Source organism: Battus philenor, unplaced genomic scaffold (assembly GCF_028537555.1).
Source record: "Battus philenor isolate CCGP_79_NKW_IND1 unplaced genomic scaffold, ilBatPhil1.0.hap1 SCAF_21, whole genome shotgun sequence".
NCBI lineage: Eukaryota > Metazoa > Arthropoda > Insecta > Lepidoptera > Papilionidae > Battus > Battus philenor.
Genome location: NW_027181684.1, coordinates 12,055,617 through 12,080,261, shown reverse-complemented (window position 1 = coordinate 12,080,261; position 24,645 = coordinate 12,055,617). Strand labels below are relative to the sequence as shown.

The window sequence follows — 24,645 nt, the reverse complement described above, 5'->3', positions numbered from 1 at the left end:
TACACACCATCAAGTACCAGATGGCTTAAAACAGTGCATCACAAACTTCCCTTAAAGAGTCACGAACCTCAATAGTGAGAGATCTGATGACGGCAGGATAATAATACTAATTAAGAAAAGGACCAATATTTAGCCACTTCCGCACATGCAGTCGTAGTCGTGCAACAAAGTGCACTGCCACCGATACAGAGTCTGTTTGGCACTAATCGGTGTAACATAACTCCTGAAGATGCCCCGTGGAGGGGTGAAACACGTGTTGAGTGATTTAACGGTGGTAATTGTGTAATTCGCATTGTTTGCCGCATGCGCATTTATCAGTCGGCTGGCGGGCGGTGCACTTTGTTGCACGACTACCACTGCATGTGCGGAAGTGGCTAAATATTGGTCCTTTTCTTACTTAGGATGGACTTCCGCAAAATAACGCCTGATTCCATTAAATAATACTAATCTTATGAGAAGTAAATTATTTTTAACCAAAAATTTTAAGTCTGATAAACATAAATCTTGGTTCAATATATAGCGCTATATTTCAACATACCTCGACTATTATAAGTTTTTTTTTTGCGTAATAGTAAGACGAAAGAGAGAGGAATGGAGAAATTGGGAGGAAAATAATAAAATAATATACTTCTTTTTTCCATAAATAAAAAATATTTAATTAAAACAAAATGGCAGCAGTATTAAGAATTAATCAAACAGATATTAATCATTATGGTAATTAACAAAATGTTAATATATAATAATAAGTTACTAGTAATTCTTAAGTAGACGATAGAACATATTAAAGCTTTCTTATTCTTCTTTTCAACCGATGGACGCCCACTGCAAGGTAACCTAACCTAACCTAACCTAACCTAACCTTTCCCAAAAATAGACACGGTGACCAGCTCTGCGCTGCTTGCATCCAGCGACTAGTGGAGGGCTTATCCACGCCGCGTCTACTGGATTATGGTTGCCACTAAAGAACCTAGCAGCCCCATGGGTTACACGAGTAATGAACTTCGGCCTCTGCCACATCAGACACGACTCTTCAAGCTATGTCGTTGATCTTGATTCTTCTGCGTATCTCATATCTGAATCAATCTCGCAGCTTTCTCTTTGACCTTGAGCTTTCATATGAGGTCCGTTAAAAGCGACTACATCTCGGAACCGTATGTCATCACACAACATGTCAAGTTACAAATAAGTTATCACACAGTGTACTACAGCGCTTAAAATGTTACACAGCTTATTCTTTCAATAACATCTGACTGTACGTAAAATGTCGTAGTTAAATATAAATTTAAAAAGTCGTTTTAGTATAGAGCAGTAGGTTAGATCGTTAGTGGTCGTTGCGAAGTTCTGTTATGTCTACGTCTATTAAATCCATTATATATGCCACTTTATCTTGTACTACATTTGTATCACTGAATTATTCCTTAATAGATTCAATAAAAACAGCGAGCAAGCCCCTAAAAGCCATTTGCAATATACATTAATTAACCGCCTCTAGATTAAAGATCTATCTTGTTATAATTGCAGCTAACGAAGATTGTACATAGGTATTTAGAGTTCTAGTACTAATACTTAAGAATCTAGCTCCGCGCATTAACATTCCAGTTGCAATTAATCAAAAAGAATAGGAACTGGTCGCGAACGACCTTCTAGGGATACGGATAAAGTGGGTGGGGAGTTTTGTCGTATTACGAATGCGTAAATAAACGATCCGATAGTATCGCGGACGCTATCTCGGTGTACGCTAACAGCGTTGGAATGGTGTCAAATTTAAAACCCGTATTAGAAACTGCTATCTACAAAAACAATTGATAATACTATTGTTTTTAATATTTAGTTTATAATAATTACTTATTATACTAAAGCAATTTATTTTCCAGTTCATAATTAAACCGGAATCTATTTATATTACACTCTAACAGATTTCCATTTTATATGTATTATGTAAAAGTCTCTTAAATTTCTAGAATAAAAATCACGAACCTAAAAGCACCCACAAGATGAATATCAGACCTAAGATCGTCAGTAGACACTAGATGCAGATCATTTACTAAGTTCAACTGTAGACATCCTATGGTTGAAATCAATGAATATAACATCACCACTATTCAAAACGTGATGAATAACATCACTAGGAAACGAGAACATCAGTAAACCTAAAATTAGAAAGATAGGTGATATTGATTAAATAGAATTAAAGTAGTTTTGTGAAATTCTGATGTCTCTTAAAGGAGTCGTATATGACCAGTTTTAATATAGTGCTTAAAACTATAAATTCCATGTACTCTAGTATAATATTTTAGATTTTTTATGAACGTATGCGCAGTTAGCGGGAGGTTAGTTACCGCTCGTTTACGTTGGCGAGGAATATGATGATCAAGTAGACAGTCAAGAATATCTACAATTTACACGACCCTTTTTTCGCTGGGAAATCCTGCATGGGATATCCATCTGCTGCGAGGGCAACGAAAGGGTTACTCATACCGGCTAAAATCCCACGGTCTTGAACGCCTTTTGTTAAAGCTACGGGAACACTCGCGTACTGTAGTTTCAACTGCGGTGATCTAGTGCCTCAACTTCTTAGACTAGAGCTGCAGTCCCCAACCCGTCATAAACCAAATATACAATAAGAAATGTGATAAAATAAAACTCAAAAGTGATATATAATGTATTATAGAAAATAAGTAAAAATGTAAAATAAAATTGTAAAATGAAAAAATGTAAAAAGAAAAGAGGAAAAAATGATACATAAACAGAGCAAAAGGGTAAGAAAGTAGAAATGTAGCATGAAAGATAGGTAATAGACCGAAAGAGAAAGTAAAATATGAAAGAGAGAGAATATAAAAAATCATGTGAAAAATTAAATTGCAAATAAAGTCCCTGTCCCACCATCAATAGGGGTACGAGAGGCCCCCAATAGCGGGGGTCATATATAAAAAAAATCCCGTCATAAACACGCGATATTTAGTTCACATGCCACAGCAGAGCCAGATCATATGTGCGGCGTATTATCCTAAAGCCGTTACCAAGGCTATGTTATAGGTGTTGGTGAAGGGTGCGATATAACACCCTCCGACGTCCAGGTTCTGCGTATGAGGAGCTCAGATGATCTTTCTCTCTCTCTTCCTCCAGTTTCTTTCTGGAACGTCACTTTTTCGCAGAAGGTTACACCAGCTCTCTATGACTGCTCGTTCCTAACCCTAAAGCAGAGACAATATAAATTGATGGCGTCCGAATTCAAAATTCGAACGCTCAAGGATGATTTTACATAAAAAGTATTATGGTAATAGTGGCTAGCAATATGGAACTTGAACAATGCAAACGTTTTAAATTCATTACATGATAACAGAAAACTACTTCTGGTACACTTTCTGCCTCGTTGGCAAGTTGTATATGTAGTGGGCTATGCCCAGAATTTATGTACGAAATCTGATCATAAATAGGCAGGTCCATCGACGAAAGTAAAAGATATATACCAACGGATTTAAAGGCTGAAGCAACAGGCGTAGCGTATAGAACTTAAGCGAGTACCTCAAGTTTTATAAGCTGATGGACGAGAATGAATTTCAAAGATTAATTTTAAATACATTTATTAAAAAAAATTACCTATTTTGATAGATCAATTAGAATCTAAGATATATACTGATGTTAATGCGTGAAATTAAATGTTGATGCTCACTAAGGAATATTTGTAAAGAGGAACTGTTTGGTTTCTCGCCGGCTCTTCTCAGCTGAACTGCCTATGGAACCTGTGTTTATTGTAGGGACAACAATGCCAATGTTTTACGTTAATTGACAATTCCTAATTGCTTGTAATAGCCTATTCGAATAAAGAATGTTTTGATTTTGATTTTTTATTATAAAATCTAATTATAACAATACGTATAGCATTTATTTAATTACATTTGTATATATGTATCTGTGTATAATAATATATGTATTTGTATGTATGTACACCCTAAACTGCACTCTCCTTCATGTCTCGCATCTCCATCCAAAGGTTGTTTGGTAGAGATCGCCTCAGGCGATAAGACCGCCTCTTGTACCTCTTTATCCAATTTTTTAGTTGTTATATATGGTGTACAAAAGTGTATATATATATATATATATATATATATATGTAGCAAAGCTAAGCGTTTTCTACGAATAAACAATTATGGTAGATAATTTAATATGAAAACATGAGTACCGAACCAACAGTGTAATTGTTATAATAAAATGTAATTACAGTGCAGCTGAACGACACAACTACTAACTATCGCCTATTTACACTGGTAAAGATCCAATCTGTTCACAATTTAACATAGTATTGGTTAATCGTCGATTCAAACCACGAATCTATCTAACGCTATTGCCACAAGAAGTCGAGGTGCCATGCGCGTGCGCAGAAACGTAGGCGTGCATTGACAGTTTGATGCGTGTGCTTGTCTGCAAGATGACTTCGGATCGTGAGTCATTGAAACCGGTTCAGTCAGTCTATGCTTTGACCTATTCGATAAACTGTATTCGATCCTTTCACACTTCCTGTAAATTCATTAAATGCATGTTTATCTGATTTTGCGTCTGAGTTGGTGCGAAGAGCTTGGATCTTGTGTGAGTCAGGTCTAATCCGTAGATAGATTTTATACCAAATAAATATTCTTTTTTTACTAATGTGATGTGCGGTATCTATGTATAAATATAAATTATTTATGTATTCATTTGAAAACCAACAGCTAAATTTCACTAGCGGTCATAGTCAAACATTGACAACGAATAAAGGTATACCTTTTAATTCTTCGTGAAATTTAAACAGGTTTGACAATTCTATGTAACAAGGCGTGTAACAAAAAATATCAAAAATAGAAATTCTAAATTGATGCAGTATTCTATAGGGAAGGCGAAGGAAGGGAGGCTATAGGAAACATGGTATGGAAAGAAATGGAAGATAATGAGAAGAACAACAGAGGCTTGAATGAAAGATCAAAGGGAAGACAAAACAGAAGCGATAAAATAAAAAAAATATGTGGAAATTCATTGTACATAATGTACCTGCTTACACGTGGCAGGGGAGAACGATAGGTCTTACAACGGACATATGGGGGAGTTCATGATCACCATCACGTTTTTCTAAGACAGCTTCGAATGGACTATAATTTGAATTCATTTTAGTTAGCACTTTATTTAACAAGTAAAAATGTGCAATTAGGCACGTAAACTTTTCGTTTATACCTTGGTTATTAAAACAGAAAATCAGTTGTAGTTAAGGTTTAATTATGTTACTATAAATAGACTAAAACCTTGAGATTGTTGTGTTTAACAACGTCGGATTTCTGATTTAAAATATTTGCGTCTATTCTTTGGACATTCTTAATACTTCTTTTATATTAATAGAAGACACCTAAAAGAAAATTATAAATCTATTTGTAGCGTATATGTATACGGTGGATGAAAGAATGAGAGGCATAACATTGAAAACTCTCTATAACGCTTAATGATTTAGACCTAAAAAGAATGAATATCAGCTAATTTCTGGAAAAGGTTTCCAACAGTTATGTAGGGACGAGAGCACTAGGCGTGGAAGTAGAACGCCAATACATTCTAAGGAGACCTCCCTAAATTTGCGACGTTGGCCGTCAGCCCCGATAGCGATAAAAATACATTCGTTACATTAAGAAGTTACGATTTTATTTTATATTCGTCTTAAGAAAGTTAATAAATCTTTCAAAATTCTTATTTACAATATAATAAATTACTAAAAGATATATCCCAGACAAGTATTTTCTAATCTTTTTTGTTCCAGATCCCATCTTAACTTTCTATATCGCTTAGGGCTACATACTACATTGGGATCCTATGTGGCATACATAATTTTTATATTAAAGCGAAAGAGTTTAACTCGTATCGAGTCCACTGTCAAATTGACCTCCGTAACAATCAATTCACCATATTTAACATAGACACAGAGTCTGTGTTTGGCACTAATCGGTGTAACCTGAAGATGCCCCGTGGAGGGGTGAAACACGTGTTGAGTAATTTGGCGGTGGCGGTTGTGTGATTCGCATTGTTTGCCGCATACGCATTTATCAGCGGGCTGTCAGGCGGTGCACTTTGTTGCACGACTACCACTGCATGTGCGGAAGTGGCTAAATATTGGTCCTTTTCTAACCAATTTACCCATTGTGGGGCGTGGGCACGTTAAAAAACACTACCTTAGACCCTCTTTTCTTGATTTCAAATCTAAAATCAAAAGAATGGTATCAATTAAATCGTATTATTATATTGCACCTTCCTACAGTGCAATGTAAGCTAAAAAGTAACTTCTATTAAGAACTCTAAGACGCAATTAACGTTTGCCCTCATCGGAAGGGTTTTTATAAAAAAAAACTCCTCAACAAACTCACGTCCGGGTTGTTTTGCCGTGTCATTATGCGTTTTGCGGTAAATAAGGAAAACTTTCATATCCATTAACGCAAATATCTTTGTAACAAAGCGGTCTTTGCGCATTCATTATGTATAATTAGGACTTTCACACAATAGACCGTAACGAACGAATGTTCGTTTTAATTTGAAATATGTTTTCGGAGTTTTATTTTGTGTCGATTTTTTAACCAACTTCTGATATCTTCACCTATTGAATTTTCATACCTGATTTTAACATCTAATGCTATTAGGCCTTTAAATTTTTAGCCTTTATATATATTTATACTTTATTTTATCAACCAATCTTACTTTTGCAAATTGCTTCCCGCACTTTATTGACATTTTGTTTCAATTAGATTTATTAAGTCCAATTCCAAGAGCCTTACTTCGAGAAACTTAACACAGGTCTCGAAAATTGTTGTCAATGGTTAGAAAAACACACAGAATAGATAGCCGCTTAGACTATAAATTATGGAATGGACATAGACCACCTTTCGACGATATTGTGGTCCACCTTTGACGTAACTTGCCCATCCATGGTCCAATCCACAAGCGCTACCCTACTTGGGATACCATCTCATCACTTTAACTTTCCAATCCGGACGAGTAATTCTCAGAGTACCTGTATAGGATTAAGCTCAAAGGCTCAAACACAGTAAATAAATAGATAAAAAATGATAAAATAGAACCAAAGTGATACATAAAATTGTGATAGAAAATAATTATAGGATATAAGTAATAAAAATGTAAAATAAAAATGTAAATTGAAAACGTAAAAAGAAAAAGTGAAAGAATGATTGATGAACAGAGCAAAAGGGTAAGAAAGCAGAAATGTAGCATGAAAGATAGATAATAGAGCGAAAGAGAAAGTAAAGTATGAAAGAAGAGAGAGAAAATAAAAAATTATGTGAAAAATTAAATTGCCAATAAAGTCCCTGTCCTACCATAAATAGAGGTACGAGAGGCCCCCAACAGCGTGCCCATTTAAAACAAAAGCTCAAAGGGAATCCCACGTGTATCTATGACCCAGCGGTGGACTAGGCCGTGGTCGCATTTGCGTGCTGTCCCGTATATGGAGGGTTTAGAGTGGCTAGTGAAATGGAAATGGGTAGAAGCATTCCTCGTGGCAGCATCGCTTCCCTTTTGGAGTACAAAGAGGGCCTTCACACTTTATTGCTGTTGCAGGGTGATGAGTGACGTAATTAGATAGAACAAAATCGTGTAAATGGAAGTGTGGCGATGGGAGGTGATGAGTAAATATAATGTAGGTTAATGCTGTATGTTGAATGTATGCTGAATGATAGAAAATATGAAGGATGAAGAGAGAATTTGTAAAGAATGAGAGAAGAAAGGTGAAAGTAGGAGTGTTTATATCCCGAAAACAAGATAGGGAAAGAGTATTTTTAAAATTAAAAAAAAAAACTTACTAATCCGATGTGCTATGTCGATAACTTCGTACGTCTTCGGAACTACTCGTTCCTGATTTGATTTAGTAGACTTGAAGGTACTAATAGATTATTTCTTATTTATTATGTACAACAGGATGACGTCACGGTATATGTTAAAAATTATTTTTAATGTATTAAAGCACTAGAATTAATTTACATCGATATGGGAATATTAATAAAAACATGTCACAAAATATACGGGAGAAATAATTTTAATGTAAAACTAAATAATATATATTAGCTAGAATTCGATCTAATGTATATACACCCTAACCAATTATACACTCGGATAGTTTCCAGTTAAGGCTTTGTTTATTTTATCTGTTATTCTGTTTGCGGTTACTGGTTTTTTTTTAAACTAACCAGCATTCGGTCTCCGGTAGATTTGAACTTTCAAATTGTAAAGCTCCGAATAAAGGTATTTACGATTGGATTATTTGGAATATCTCTTTTTATATGCAAAGCTAATTAAACTAACTTGAGTTATATCTTTATTACAAATGTTTTGTTATCATTATCTGATACTCTTTTTTAAATTTCGAGAGGCAATCTTCTAGATATTCAAAATACCATACCTCTGCCTGGAAAGGATTGTGTAATATGAAATCCTAAAAATCCTACCCACTAAAATCCCTAGATTGTTGCCTTTTGAACGTCGTGACGTATACACGGCCTTGTTCTCACAACGACTCTTACAATACATAAGAAGTCCCTTCATAATAAGAATAGCGATCAATGTTAAATAATAATTTTTATCAGGCAAAAATAATGCTTATGTCTATATAAATAAAGAAGATAGATCATTTGTAAAATGCATGTAGGAAGAATGCATACGATTCACAAGTCACAGTTATAAATCACTGCGCTTCCACGCCATCTCTCAATATACCTATTGACAGTAAAACGCACCAATAAGTCCATTTACAACCAACTGAAGATCAAAACCATGCCCTTTATAATATGAAAGAAACTTAAATTATTGTATTTAATGGATTTCTCTGTGTTTGGCACTAATCGGTGTAACATAACTCCTGAAGATGCCCCGTGGAGGGGTGAAACACGTGTTGAGTAATTTGGCGGTGGCGGTTGTGTGATTCGCATTGTTTGCCGCATTAAGTGCGTATGCGGGCTGGCGGGCGATGCATTTTATTGCACGACTACCACTGCATGTGCGGAAGTGGCTAAATATTGGTCTTTTTCTTACTTAAATTATTTTAGCTACATATCCCGAAGACAGACAGATAAATTGGACAAACTACTGCTTATAGGCAAAACAGACGGTAGAAAACCACGTGGACGGTAAATTACCCGCTGGTCTAACAGGTCATGGCTTCAACGTCTGATAACAAACTTCTGGCTGTTTTGTATTTGATAGCCTCAGGAAGGATCTGGAGATAGAGGTAGATAGAAATAGAGAAATCGGTAACATCACCTCACTAATAGGTAAACGAATTTCTTAGGTGTTGCAATGAACTAATATTTAATGTTATAAATAGGAATATGTAAAATTAGATAGGGTAAGAATCAAAACGATCTAGTTGAAACATGAGTCAAAAGTAATACAGTAGAATGCAATATACCAAAAATAGTTCAGAGCAATAGAAATGAAAATGATTAAAATATGTGATAAAAACAGGTATGTAAATAAACCAAAGAAACTAGGATATGAAAAATTGTCACTGTGATACTAAAAAAATTGTGGGGAGGAGAGGTTGGGTAGTATGGTAAGGAATAATAAAGTATGTAAGAGATTGTGATGAAAGAGCGAAAGAAAATGTAATGGATGGAAAAAAAATGATGTAAAAGAAAAACTGAAAAATAAAGTCCCTGTTCCTCCCAAGATAGAAGTGAACGAGATGCCCTGAAAAATAGAGTCATTACAAAAAAACCTTTACTTGTAAAACACCAATGATAAATAAATAATATAAATAGAATGGTAATAATAGACTTGCAACATATTTTAGCTTACACTGCTGACCAAGAGGCATTTGCAGATTCCGCGAGCGCTGTGACCTAAAAACTTAGTTGAAGTAACGAAGTTGGAGGACCACTGAGATTTTAGATCGCCTAGACGAACACTAGACTCAAGGGACCACCCGAGGGAACCTTCTAATATTCCGTCTTCACCCTACATGGATTATGGTATACCATCTTGAGACGAAGTTTTTTTTAAACAAAACTAAAGATAATGACTTGAATAAACGCGATGTTTATTTATTCTAATCGATATTGAGATATATCGGTATCGATATAATCGATATGGAATCGATTTCCGAACATTAATAACACGAGGTACGTCATTCGTCATGATCAAGCGACGCCGGCGCCGACTTCGTTGCGACATTTATCTAATTCTACCACATAAACTGTGGACTTAGGCAAAAGATTTTTTAAATTGTTTAACGATAACATACAGTAATACTGCTATGTCATAGAACTGAAGAACTCTATCAAATTTCGTACTCTTTTATAGTCCAAATATGTTATATTTAAAATGGTAGTTCTTTATCATAATTTCAGTCGAAAGACATCCATTCTTGGATACAGGCTTCTCCCATAGATTTCCAATAAGGCTGGTTGAAAGCCGTCGACTTTTATAAGGTCGATCGTCCATTTGTGGGTGGATGTCTTACATTTCGTTTGCCGATCTGTAATGTTCGTTACAGCAGGGGCGACTCTAGCTCGTGTAGCGCCCGTGTGCAATGAAACCCTGGTGCCCCCTAAGCCTGCCCCCCCCCCCGCGGCTATAACTATTAACTTTGCCGTCGTAACAAGAAAGTTTTTTCATATTCCAACGAGCTATTTATAAGTAGGTATAGCATATAGTATGGTATTAGTTACGCTCCCTGAAACGGTGGTGCCCTTGCACACCCTGCACTATAGGTTAAGCCGCCCTTGCGTTCCAGAACATTAAAACTCCATGAACTTTCTATTCATTTTTATAAAACTATCACTGTACATAAATAGAAAAGTAGTTTCTATACACTTCCGTGAAGTATCTTAAAATTGATGTGAAAATTTTCAAGTTTTTTTAACATTTAAAAAATCCTATTACAGAACAATGATTCTTTCATTGATAATAAAGCCTATTAATTAATTGCAATAACTACTGTTTTAAAGCAATCTTTAAAATTGATCACTAAAATAAGTTGCGTAAAGATTTAAGCTGAAAAGATTAATTTCCTTTTTTTATATAGGAGAGATCAATTTAAAAATATTGGGGGACCGGAAAGTAATGTCGCTTTCTTAAGTTAAATTCACACGACTATATTTTTAACAAGTTTTTATTTCTAATCAACAATATATCCACCTTCGTTATCAACAACCTTTTGCCGTCTAGTATACAAATCAATGCTGGAGCGGTAAAATCAATCGGTTTTTCTGTAAACTTTCCGGTTCTCCAAATAGCTTCTTCCAAAACAGAATCCATTTGTTTAATAATCAAAGGTATATATATCTATATACATACATTTATATATAAATATATAAATATATATTTATATATATAATTTGTACAGGATCGATCCTGCAGCTCATGACGTCACATTTTGAATAATCACTGGCTATCTTAAATATTTTTTTACATAATGATCATCATTTTAAAATTCATTCCTGATTCCATCTCGTAGAGAAATTCCGACATTGTAGTACAGGCATCTCCATGGCTTGTTGTACAACCGAGAGCCTGCCAACAAAACTCAGAGTGACACATCAGAGTTTCAACACAGAAATCACCAGGTTTAATAATAATAATATGTATTTCTCCAAGTCTATAGTTATAGTGGTCGCAATATTGTTATGTATGCATGATTAAATACTTAAACGATAAGATTGTAGGCACAATGTTAACATTGCATAAAGTTTACACCGGCCGTCCCCTGTGTCCGTACCGCGCGTGTACTTGAAAAAGGGTAGGTAGAGTCAATTGCATTTATACAGTGAACCTAATTATTAAAATAAAGGTTTCGGTAGTTTAACAAGTTAAATAAAATGCACACTGACGTACAATTAAACCAACATAGCCGTACGAATTGGAAGGTTGAAATGGCAGTGAAAACGCCACATGGCACGTAGAAATGGCCACTAGAGTGGTAAGTTTCTTAAGTGGAGACCACGAATCGGCAAGTTAGCCCGCCCGCCTACAAGGACAAAGACCGCCTCTCGGAGGTCCTATTGGAAATCCAAAGAGGAAGCCTATGTCCAGTAATGGACATAACATACACAAACTCATATGTTTTCATTATCTAGTAATTAAATACGTAGTTTACTTTAAAAAATACAACATTTTCATGTTTTCAACTTTTTCAACGATTATCATGATTTTGTTCGATGTTATCTAGTAAATCTAGTAATTGAGAAGTTACTAAAATTTTCGATCGTAGATCTTGGATTCAATTCCCGTGATACAATCTTATATGACTCACACTTACCGTACTAATTATATATAATTGCTACTCCTCACAAACAAGCTACCAGAGAAAACAACAACGTGATCGCCAATTCACAAGCCAAGCGTGGCGATTTAGGTACAATCCGTTATAGATATCTTTGGGAGAGACCTATGCAGTGGACATCTATGGGCTCAAACTATGAACGTTGATATCTAGTTAATACATATGAAATATAAAACCTTTTTGAGCACTGGTAGCCCAGCGATAGGTACTAAGACTCGCTTTCGAGAACATGGGTTCGATTCCCGGGATACAACCTTGTGTAATTTTTAATATGCTTACTTACTACTGTACGTTTTAATATGTTTTAAAGAATTTTCAAGAGGATGTGTTGCAGCATCTTCTGCATACTATAATACCACGCGATCGCCAACACGTAAGCAAAGCGTGCCGATTATGGTATATCTCCCCATAGATGGCAGCAGTGGTCTTCCATGCGCTTGAAAGATGACAACAATATAAAACATTTATGACAAAAACAAGTAAATGTTTCCATGTCATTCTAGCTTCTAATAAATCCAGTTTTAGGATCGAATTTCATCTTGGTCGGATCCTATTGTCCTGCTAATAGAACAACTGAAATCCAACATAACTGTCCCTAAACATACGCTCTCAAACAATGGTAGAGAATAGCGCTGCATTGAAATTCTACTTACGTAGATATATTATGCCATTAAATAAATCTTAAAATTTCTTTTTATTAGCTATAATTTCGTAACCGTTCTGTTCTTTTTTATTTATTTTTTATTGTGACACCTTTTAAAATTATATAATGGGCAAAGGTGTTAATTGTATAATTGAGTTTCTCTAATGGATTCAAGCGTTATTTTGCAGAAGTTCATCCTAAGTAAGAAAAGGACCAATATATAGCTACCTACGCCATGCAGCAGTAGTCGTGCAATAAACTCACTCTGCGTTTGGTACTAATCGGTGGAACATTACTCTTGAAAATGCCCCATGAAGAGGTGAAACACGTGTTGAGTGATTTAACGGTGGTATTTGTGTAATTCGCATTGTTGGTCGCATGCGCATTTATAAGCAGGCTGGCGGGCAGTGCACTTTATTGCACGACTACTGCTGCATGGCGGAGGTAGCTATACATTGGTCCTTTTCTTACTTAAATGAGTTTCTATTACACTGTCATAAGCCTAATTATTGCTACATTTGTCAAAGCTTGCACACCTATTTCAATTCACTTGTAAAATGAAAAATACAGTACAGTACAATTTTAACATGCAGTAATCTGAATTTACCATGTGCTGGGAGATGCGGCGTGGGAAAGGGCCCCACAAGTGGACCGATGACATAGTTTAAGTCCCCGGAAGTCGCTGGATACGGGCAGCACAAGACCAGTAATCGTGATGATCTTTGGGAAAGGTCTTCGTCTTGCAGCGAGCGTCCATTTGCTGAAGAGCAGAACCAGAGTTTTGTAAATATTTCTTACTGTATCATTAAGTGATTATATCTAAAATCATTGATTTTGAATAGCGTGTACCATTCATTAAGACAGCACTCATGCTTCACGTTCTCGGGTTCAAAACTTGGTCACCTATTAACAATTACCTGTATATATATGTTTATTGCACAAATTCTTTCACAGTTTGCAATTGCGTTTAAATGTATTCTTTTTATTGATACTTTACATTTACATATTTTACTGATGATAAATTTCATTAAATAAAAAATAAATATAAAAATCAAGATAAAAAAATGCAAAATTAATTATTATTTATTATATGTAAAATCATTGATATTTTAATAGTACGAATCATACATTTAATTGATAGCAAATGAAATAAACATTCACCGTTACAATAGGAACTATATTAAATTAACTTATATGTTATATTTCTTCATACATTGTTTTACCTAATTACAAATGCTTATATAGGATAAGCTAAATAATGGAAACCCAAGTAAACATTTCTTATTTATTCTTAACCATGAAATGATTGCGAAGATGGATGATGAATTTACCAAGTGCGAGGCGATGCATTCCTGACGTCATCACGCTTTGACCTAAATGGCATACGATGATGGATGGCTCCAATGTTTAGATTATCTCTAATCAATAACTACACACACATAGTTGATTTATTTATTTGAAGTAACACTGACCTCATATATTAATCATACAGTAATTACAATATATTTGTATGACACTATTTTTCTAACATATATAAAAAGTAATGCACTTTTTGTGGGGGAAACTGAAGGGTAAAATCAGTAACACACCCAATAACCATGTCAGCGTTTAAAGAAAATATCTTTCGTGAGGTCAATACTTCATGATAATTTATGCAACAATTGGTACGAAATACTGAGGTCAGATTCCAAGTGTGTGTTCAAGCTGATAGTGAGTAGTTAGACATTATAGTTATTGAAAATTCAAATCCGCAAAATTTTTATTTTAAATTTTATATATAATTAATGTTTATTTGTAGTATCTTTTTATATATTTATATTTGAAATTAGAATTCTGCTACAAGACTTTCTCAATAAGTTGTCAATAAGAATGAACACACTTTTTACACGAATAATTAAAACTAATTTTAATAGAATTAAGTTATATTTTATTTTTTTTGAAATTGGATCGTGTATTAAAATTTCAACAAATTCGCCAGCTATTTACGTTGCTGTAAGAAGAGTTTTGTGTAGATATTAAGAATTAACAACAAATAAATTTCTTCAAAATGAAACTTTTTATTTACAATTTCAATTTGTTATTTTATTTTTCTTTCCTATAGATTAAATTTTTTTGTACACTTATTTATTTTATATTTAATTAAGAGGATTTATTTCTCTTCATTAAAAGTTTTTATAATATGCATTTATTTATTAATAGTTTAAATTTTTTGGTAAAAACACGACTTAACACGACTTTTTTAATTTAAGGATACGTTCCAAAAATAAACTCAACTATGTCTCACAAACAAAGTTACCAGAGGATGAACAGCGGCGTTCTCTGCATTCAATGATACTACACTGCGATCACTAATCTCGCTGTCAAGCGTGATCATGGTTTGATCCCATAGATCCCATAGATATATAGTTTAACGGAGGCTTTTCAATTGCAGAGGGCCTCTATGGCATGAAGCGTCGACGACCAAAATGTGTAAATTTGAAGTATCAATGAAAGGAATGCGTTTAAAGGCATTTCAAAAATCTAAATCAACTAGTCATAGTTGCCACATCTAAACTTAAAGGAATTTATGATTTCAATGACGTTTATACAGGTGATTAATAACAGGTGTAAATGCTATAAAGCGGCGAACTTGTAGCTCATTCTTCATCAATTAATATACGGTACACACTATACAAAAATCAATGGTTTCAGAAATCATAAATAACAGTTAAAATTATTTATTGTTTACTATGTCCTTGCAGACTTTGTACTGTGTAACTTCTAAACTGGCCTCTCGCATTACAATAGAAAAAAAATAATGTAACTTATTTCATTGCCATCATCTTATACAGTATGTTTGGAAATAGGTATATAGCCAATTTATCAGCAAAAAGTTTAAAACCTTTTATGCAGATATCCTGTATATTACGATATATTCATGAGAAAACAAACAAGACATATTTTAGTAGTAGATTGTTTATGTAGCTATGTATATTATGGGTTACTAATTATCCTAGTCTGTCAAGATCTATCTGTCATACAACATATCATCTTATATCACAAGGACTCAATTCCGGCATCATTCTTAAGACAAGTCGCGGGATAAACACTGGCGCCGAACGCCGTCGAGTGCCGTCGACTTATTAATGAGCGTGATACAATGATTTATAGCACGCTATTGAATTGCGACTGGATTAATGTTTAACGACTAAATACGCAATGGTCACGGTGCAAAACGATCGCGGCGGGCGGCTGTCCTTCATTGACGCGACGTTCCCCACACGTGGATCCCAAGATAAACAATGTAATGTGCTATATGTAAGTTAAAAGTTATGCACGAGTCAAAATTCTTGTCCACTACGAAGTTGTTTCGCAGATGGGTACAGTCAGAGAGACAATGCTTAGATCATTTCTATATTTAAATATATATTTTTTAAATAGCATATTCTTTTTTAATCCTCTACTGGGAAATCCCTTATACAGTTGTATAAATAACAATAAAATATAGTTTGTTATTATAATGAAAGAACTTAGAAATTCATTAAAACTATTTATTTTTATATCTAATTCAGTTGTTTAATATACATACGTTACATTATGTAAAGATATTTCGTGATAAAATTATACAACTTCACCAAAAACTACCTATTTTTTAAAAAATGAATATAAACGATTTACTGTACCTATGATTATTTATCTGTTAATTAATTTCTCTTTTTACCTCGGTTTCTGTATTCTTTCTGAGGCAAGTGCGATCCAAATCAGTTTGATGTTTTTAAAGCTACGGAGGTACCAAGTACATTCTGATCAGAGATGAGCTCACAACAAACGCAGATAGTTTTTTTATGGTTACTTTTTTATTATTTTTATATGGCCCCCGCTATTGGAGGCCTCTCGTACCCCTAATTAGTTGAGATCAGGGTCTTTGTCTACAATTAAATTTTTCAACTCTTTCATTTTTATTCTTCACTCACTGTCATTCTTCTCAATTTCTTTTATTCTTACCTTGTTTCCATCACAATATCATTCATTTTGTTCTTTCATTCCTTCTTGCTTTCATCGCCTTCCTTCCATCATCTTATTACTCTTAGGTGGTTAGGTACATTTTTTTTCCTTTATTTAATTATTGATTTATTCTATTTTTTTATCACAGATTTCTTCCTTTATGGTCACTTACAACGTCCTATGATATATGACCCTCGTTTTTAAGGCTCATATATAAAACATCGTTCTCTCGTTCCCAAACCTTGGGACAGAGATGATACAAATTCTGGTAAAATGTTTAAATTTTTATACTATATTATCTTTCGTCCTTCACATTATCTTTTATTCATACCTTTTACGCTTCACATGATCTGTCATTCTATGCTTGTAGATCTTTTTATTGCATCTCCTTCTTTCATCTGCATTCTTAGATCACATGTTTATACATTTATTATCACTGATTATTTATCTAATTATTTTTTTATAACAGATTTTTCTGTGCTTAAAATAAAGTGTATATTATTTTATTATTTATTCTTGACTTTTGTCTTACTCTCTTTTTTCTATTTCTTAATCTGGTTTCCTTTTCTATTGAATTCCAGGAATTATGGGTTCAGGTTGTAGTCGCTCGTGAAGGTGCAATGTCCTTTTGTACTGTCGCAATTCATTTCCATGCATTGTTGTGATTTATAAAACACTTCACATTATAAGAGGACATTCCTAAGTTTTGATTTGAATATGTTTCTTAAATTAATGTTAAGTTATAACATTTAATACGGCCAAGAGCAACGATTTAAAGATGCCATTGCGGTCAAGGCCGATTCGTGTGTTGATGCAAAAGGGTTTCTAGTCATTACTCCGCAAATGTCAATTATAAACAGCTGGTGTGAATTGATTTAATATATTGCCGCAATCTCGTCACCCGGCTGGGTTAATGTTATTTGATTTGATTGATCTCAAGAGTGCCATCGGCGCCAGTATCACGTGTTATATTTGCGTCTTTGCAGTTCCATAGAAATATTTATATTATTTTTAGTCTATGTAGAATAAGTGGATAGACAAGTTTGTTAAGATCGTACCAATACACGGGATGCAGGGCGCTTCTAACAGGCTTCCATTTTAAATCTCTAAAAGATGCTTCTGTGATTAAAATTGAGCTGAAATTTTTAATGGAATCAGGCGTTATTTTGCGGAAGTCCATCCTTAGTTAGAAATTTAGTCACTTCCGCACATGCAGTGGTAGTCGTGCAACAAAGTGCACCGCCCGCCAGTGCCAAGTGATTAGCGATTAGTGGACTCTGTGTTTGGCACTAATCGATGTAAAATAACTCCTGAAGATGCCTCGTGGAGGGGTGAAAGACGTGTTAAGTGATTTAACGGTGGCAGTTGTGTAATTCACATTGTTTGCCGCATGCGCATTTATCAGCGGGCTGGCTAATATTGGTCCTTTTCTTACTGAGTTGAAGTTGTCATTAAAAACTCCCGGGCATTAGACAGGCTGTTAACTTTTTTCTTAGGTTCGTAGAACTGTCTATAAAATTTGCTAAACGCCTTTTTGTTAAAGATTGAAATATCATTTGGTTCAACATAAACAATTTTGTACGATGTTTTGTGTTTTAAACGCGTTAAGTTCCGATTGGAGCAAAAATTGTTTTATATTTTGGAAATAAAAGCGATTTATTTATTTATTTATATATTGGAGATAAACAGTAACAAAAGGCAGTAAGAAAGTACAAACTTAGAAGCATAGAAAAATAAAATTAATTATAATTATTACCTTATAACTATCTCATCCCTTATAACTATATCATATTCCTACTTATATTGTTCCTCAACCACCGTATCCGCCTGATTTGGCTCCGTGTGACTTTTTGCAATTCGACAAACTCAAAACGCCATGCGATAAAAACCGAATCGACGAAGGTCCTGAAGGCTATACCGGAAAATATCTATTCCGATAGTTTAAAGGACTGGAAAAATCTTTGGTAAAAGTGCAAGTTGTAACGATTGGGTATTACTTGGAAGAGGATGAAATTAATTTGAAAGAATAAGTAATGAATTTACACTTTATTAATAAATTCATCTTAATTTTTGATGACAGTATTATATGTCCAGCTGTGGGCGTGTTGCGGCTGAAAAGATGGTGATGGTGAGAGCAGATAATGTTGAATATAGAATGATTAGATTAAAAATAGTTGACAACTGTCAACAGAATCAAATATATATTTAATTGCTAATTTAAAATCTAATCTAAAAAATGATCTATAATACAAATAAATAAATATGGAGTGTCTGTTTGTAATATTAGAACAACCTCTTTTTACTACATGCATATGAATAAGTCAGAAAAGGACCAATATCAGGAGGACCATCTTCAGGAGTTATGTTACACCGATTAGTGCCAAATACACTCTGTGTTTATCAACGGGCTGGCGGGCGGTGCTCTTTGTTGCACGACTACCACTGCATGTGCGGAAGTGGCTAAATATTGGTCCTTTTCTTACTTAGGATGGACTTCCGCAAAATAACGCCGGATTTCATTAAATATGCATGTGTATATACACGGTACATATACCAAAAATACGATTTTTCTTTAAATTTTTGTATATCTGTTTGTATGTTTGTTCTGGATAATGTCTAAAATTTCTTCACATTTTCTGCACTTATATTGGCAGGCAGCTGATGTTATAAGCAGTTACTGTCCATAGCATCGGGTTCGATATATAGATATAACGATTCTAAAATGGCAACATCGGAGATTTGAATTCTAATGCGACTAGTATCGCGCCAATGTCGCCTGCATAAAATTTATAGAATTTCCAGTTGAATTTCTACATTTTGTGCCTCATTTTAAATTCCTTTCTAGCATAACATAACTTGGACCGATTGCATCTGTGATAACATTAACGAGTTGTAATATATAACGAATGTATCGATTTCTAATACTAAATAATATTTTCACTTACCTGTAGAAATGTAATGCTTGATTTATCTTTGGAACGAAGGAATTTTCACTTCACTTTTATAATTAGCTAAATAACTAACCAGGCCCAAAGTACAGTAAACTGGAAAGCAGAGTAAAAGTTCACCCACAAAATGGACATACGAAGATCGATGTGGATAAAGATCGCTTTCGACCAGTGTTAAGGAAAACTATTTACAGGCATCTTTGGAACGAAGGAATTTTCCTTCACTTTTATAATTCCCTAGATAACCAACCAGGCCCACAGTAAACTGGAAAGCAGAATGAAAGTTCATCCACACGATGGACATACGAAGATCGGACGCTACATAAAGATCGCTTTCGACCAATGTTATGGAAAATCAAAGAAAAGTGCTAGTTCTAACAATCGAAGTCCTGCAACTGAAATGATGAAGGTGAAGTAAAACCACTTCTGTTATTTTTATACCACAAAACCAACTATATTTATAACGTAATAATTAATAATTTTAACAGCATAATATTTCGTTAAACCAAATAAAACGAATCAAATATAAGTAATAAAGGGCCAATATTTAGCCACTTCCGCACATGCAGTGATAGTCGTGCAATGAAATGCACCGCCCGCCAGCCCGCTGATAAATGCGTATTCGGCAAACAATGCGAATTACACAACTGCCTCCGTTAAATTATGATTTATTACATATAATATTATATATAATATTGGTCCTTTTCTTACTTAGGATGGACTTCCGCAAGGTAACGCCTGATTACGTTAAATATTTGAATCAAATATATTAAAAAAAATAATTACAGTAAATGTATCTTTTGTTGTACACTGTCTTTAAAGCACAAGAAATGTTCTATGTGAGAGAAAAATAAAAGAAATCGAAAAGTGTAGTCAAAATTACATTTCCAACCTATCATCCTATTTAAGAAAAGGACCAATATTTAGCCACTTCCGCACATGCAAAGGTAGTCGTGCAACAAAGCGCACCGCCCGCCAGCCCGCTGATAAAGGCGTATGGGGCAAACAATGCGAATTACACAACTGCCACCGTTAAATCACTCAACACGTGTTTCACCCCTCCACGAGGCATCTTCAGGAGTTATGTTACACCGATTAGTGCCAAACACAGAGTCAACGCCTGATTCTATTAAATATTATCCTATTTTATCTATATTAACCTAGCGGTGGAGGACTGAGATATGCGATCGAATGTCGCCAGTTTGTTTCCCGAGATGTAATCGTAAATAATTTACACTGCATTAATTATATAGAATTGCCTCTGCTTACAATATTACCTCATTGAGATCGACAACCCATCTACCGTGGGTATATGGCATATCCCTCCATAGATATCTTTGAGAGAGGCTTATCCTTTGTAGTGGGTGTCTATGGCCTAAAACAATGACGATATTAAAGCACCTATCTAATATACATATATGTTATAATTGTAGGCGTTCCTTCACCTTATTGCTGGCCAGTACGGTCATAATACTTTAATTTTAAATAATTCCCGCGCATTCGAATTTGGAATCGAACGCGGATTTGAATTCAGACGCCATTATGTGGTCGCTGTTTTAGGGTCGTGTAAATTGTAAATATTCTTTGTACATATGTGTATACACCTTTTTCGATTGTTAGCTATCATTTTCCTCGTCAGGTGACCTGGTGATGAAACTGTTCTCTTTAATCGAAGGGCAATAGTTCACCTTCGACCGCTAATCCCGTATACAATGAATATAAAAGCCTTGCAGTGTTCAAAACTGAAGTCTTTTATTATTATACGTCTTTTCCTTTTTTATTATGACAATAAATAAACGAATAAATAAAGTCATCAATAATTAATTTATTTTTTGTTGATCTGTGATTGGCCAATTAATTCACTCTACATTATTCTAGCATCAAAGTTAAAATAGCTTTATTATCATTACAATCAGTTTTTTTATTAATTTAGTTAATTATTTTTATCTTTATCGATGTATGATTTGATTAACGAAATATTTTTTCAGTATTTCTTCTTCATTTTATTCTTACATCCTTAACAATATCTTTCATTGTATAACTTTTATTTCCATTATGTTCCATTCCTTGCCACATTTTTCATAATATCACAATTTTAATATTTTCATTTTTATTATTTTCATTTTTAATATTTTCATTTTTAGTATTTTGATTCCTATTATTTTCATTTTTTTAATATCATAATTATATTTCTTTGTATCAGCTGTCATTACAATCAATAATAACCGTCTGCTTAAAATTACACATATATGTTCGTAAGACGACATCTACTGTACAGAACTAACAAGAAACTCTATTTTTATTTGTTATTTTTTCCTCTAAAACAGGTTAATACATTTTTAAACATATCAATCGTAAATATACTCTGAAACAGAATAATTTGCATTTCAGTAGAGCCTTTGAATAAATCTGTTGAATTTGGTTAGACATAAATTTAAAGTAAAATTCGTAATATAATATCATACACGTGTACATAAACAGTTGTTTCAAGTTCCAAACAAAGGACGATCTAATTCTGTTTTAGAAAGTAGCTTTGAACCAATAAAGTGTCGGCCGTGTATCGAACGCGCGCTAAGGTGACACGACCCGAGATCCCAGCACGCTATCTCCTAACACCGCGAATATATTTCATACGCACTTGATTATATATTCCACACAAATTTAGAATTAATTTGTTTTACATAAGCACCGGTAGATGATTGAGACATGCAATCGTAAGTCGCAGATTCGATTCCCAGAATACAATATTAAATATGATAATTTACACTGCGTATTAATTATATAAAATTACCACTGATCAGGGACAAGTTTACAAATGGCGTAGTATCTTTTGCGTACCATAATACCACACTGCGATCGCCAACCCAAGCATGGCGATTATCATATATCCCTTCGTTCAGCTTACCGGACCTTCTCAAGAAAATATCTACAGCAGAATCTTTTGATGAGTTGGCCCGGCACATTGTCCTAAATCTCAATGCATTTAACGGTCTGTTGCGCTTGGGCAGCGACTTGAAATTAAATAATGTAGCAACTAATATATAATTGAGTATTCCAAATTGTACTGTTATATATATAAATTTTAGCTGTATTTACCCATAAGAGAAAATTGTGTAAGAAAATTGTAAAAAATTATAAAACGCTGTCGTGCCTCGCAGCTGGGAGAAGAAAGATCCGTATCAAATAGCCGCAACCCTCTCCCAACTGTCTGCGTTTAGTTTAAGCGAAAAATAAATATTGTAAAAAAAACACTAGCGATACAAATTAGAATTAATAAAAAAAATCATATATCCCTTCATAGATATCTTTGGGGGAGGCCTATACCTAGCTGTGGGTGTCTATAGCCTGAAATGACGACAACATTTTTTGTACAATTTATTTTGAAAACTAGACAGAATTGGATTCCTAATAAACTATATACAAAAAGGCCTATAGTATTCTAAATAAACTACGCTTTATACTTTTCTAGTTGGTTTACATGTTTTGAAAAAGGAATTCACGCAATTTATGCTTATGAATATGATAAATACAATAAGAAAATTTTTACTAGTACCTTCCCGTAGGTAAAAGTGAATAAATATATTATCTAATATAATTTATGTCATTCGAATGTGTTCTTTGATCTTTTGTTGAAGGAAGTATAACTTTGTTTGATATAAACTTGAAAAAAGGCGAGTAAAATTTAACTACAGTCTTGAAATATAAATGTTAACAATAATTGATACAAGAACGCTTAACCGGACTGTCAATGATAGGTTTTATTTATCTTTATTATATTTTTTAAATTGTGGAACTGAATTTATCTGTGCTCCATTTAAATGGTTCAATGTTCCAATTGATAAAACAATATTTTATTAAAATATTTCGAACTAAATAGAGGATACGGGGCCCGTCAAATAAATTTATATTAAAACTATCACATTGCGAATATGTGGGCAGCTGTACGTTTCGTATTAATCCCGAATATTGTCAATGGTAAGCGTGAAGCATTGTTTATGGTGTCTCGGATATAGAAAGTTTTGTGTCTATGAGATGTCGTGGTCTGCGATGACGCGGGAAAATGTATATATTGCGTGGGTGAAAATGGGTTAATGTCGTTTTATCTTGTTTTATACACTGCAACGGTCTACCGCGACTCCTTGCGTGTTATTTAAAAACATTTCTGCGGCTTTTCATACAAATCGATTATATTTATGATAAATTTTAAATTGTATTACGTGGCATAGTAAATAAATAAAGCCTTTAGTTCTAGACATAAAGTAAACATTACATAGTACAAAAGAAATGGTAGTAACTTAAAAAAGATTAAAAAATATATAATTTAAAATGACTTCAATCTATGTTATGATTCTTAATCTTCTGTTAGAATCACTCTCCAGGTGAAGACCTTCTCCAAGGAATTATATGTAATAACATACAATCGGTTTTTGATATAGGTTCTTTAATTTTTATAGGTTTATTGAGTTTTAAAGTTTTCTTTGGAGGGTTTTGGTCTTGATCTTGGAAGATTTTTTGTCTGGTTTACAAACTTTCTTGTGATGTCTGTGGCAAAGGGAAACGCTGGTGCTGATTGCTATATATTGTTGTTCTTGTTGTATTGTTGTGTTGTTGCGTGTGGGCCTGTCGTGGACAAGAAGCTCAGAGTTCCGGGCTTCAGTACACCGTCCGACAAACTAGAAGTTCTTCTTGATGTCAAGGTTTTATTTTTCTTACTGGCCTGCGCCCTCTTTACGTCGTTAGTGATTTGATTATTTTCTAGAAGCTGAAAGGGT

The 24,645-nt window shown here is 34.1% G+C and overlaps 1 long non-coding RNA gene across 1 annotated transcript in view; it reads left to right on the top strand.

Moving 5' to 3' along the window:
• LOC137923325 (uncharacterized) overlaps positions 1-24,645 on the top strand; it is a 213,225-nt gene that overhangs the window by 157,815 nt on the left and 30,765 nt on the right. The gene's annotated exons all lie outside the window — the stretch shown is intronic.